Below are 1,368 nucleotides of genomic sequence, written 5' to 3' on the forward strand. Positions count from 1 at the left end.
CGAATCGACTTAAAGCCAGATCATCACATTGGCCGCTATTCTGTCTGAAACGGTTACATTTATCGTCTGCAAAGCTATGTCGCGTGCTGCGGTATGCGGAGACACTAGAAGCACCATAGTAGACCACAGATGACGCTTCTAGGTTGTTGTAATATCCAGTAAGATGTAGTACAATTCAAGTTTTAGGTATCGATTATTGCCTTTTTAGCTGGCTTTGGTGCCTTGGACACGAGCTAAGACTTTAAGATTCTGCATGAAAGGAGGACTAGCAGCCGAGTTGCACGGGAGAATGTGAAAAGTGTTCATGTGTAGTAAAAACCTGAGAAATCCGACCGTTTTAGTCATTTGTTATCGAATCGACTTAAAGCCAGATCGTCACATTGGCCGCTATTCTGTCTGAAACGGTTACATTTATCGTCTGCAAAGCTATGTCGCGTGCTGCGGTATGCGGAGACACTAAAAGCACCATAGTATACCACAGATGAAGATTCTAAGTTGATGTAATAGCCAGTAAGATGTAGTAGAATTCAAGTTTTAGGTATCGATTATTGACTTGTTAGCTGGCTTTGGTGCCTTGGACATGAGCTAGGACCTTAAGATTCTGCATGAAAGGAAAATTAGCAGCCGAGTTGCATGGGAGAATGTGAAAAGTGTTCATATGTAGTAAAAACTTGAGAAATCCGTCAGTTTTCGTCATTTGTTATCGAATCGACTTTAGCCAGATCGTCACATTGGCCGCTCTTCTGTCTGAAACGATTACATTTATCGTCTGCAAAGCTAAGTCGCGTGCTGCGGTATGCGGAGACACTAAAAGCACCATAGTAGAACACAGATGACGCTTCTAAGTTGATGTAATAGCTAGTAAGAAGTAGTACAATTCAAGTTTTAGGTATCGATTACTGACCTTTTACCCTTCTTTGGTGCCTTGGACAAGAGCTAGGATCTTAAGATTTTGCATGAAAGGAGGACTAGCAGCCGCGTGGCACGGGAGAATGTGAAAAGAGTTCATATGTAGTAAAAACCTGAGCAATACGTCCGTTTTCGTCATTTGTTATGGAATCGACTTAAAGCCAGATCGACACATTTGCCGCTCTTCTCTCTATAAAGGTTGTAATTATCGTCTGCAAAGCTACGTCGCGTGCTGCGGCATGCGGAGACACTAAAAGCATAATAGTAGAACACAGATGAAGCTTCTAAGTTGATATAATAGCCAGTAAGAAGTAGTACAATTCAAGTTTTATGTATCGATTATCGGCTTTGTACCCTTCTTTGGTGCCTTGGACATGAGCTAGGAACTTAAGATTTTGCATGAAAGGAGGACTAGCCGCCGCGTTGCACGGGAGAATGTGAAAAGTGTTCATATGTAGT

The sequence above is a fragment of the Schistocerca gregaria genome, unplaced genomic scaffold, assembly GCF_023897955.1.
Source record: "Schistocerca gregaria isolate iqSchGreg1 unplaced genomic scaffold, iqSchGreg1.2 ptg000214l, whole genome shotgun sequence".
NCBI classification, from domain to species: Eukaryota; Metazoa; Arthropoda; class Insecta; order Orthoptera; family Acrididae; genus Schistocerca; species Schistocerca gregaria.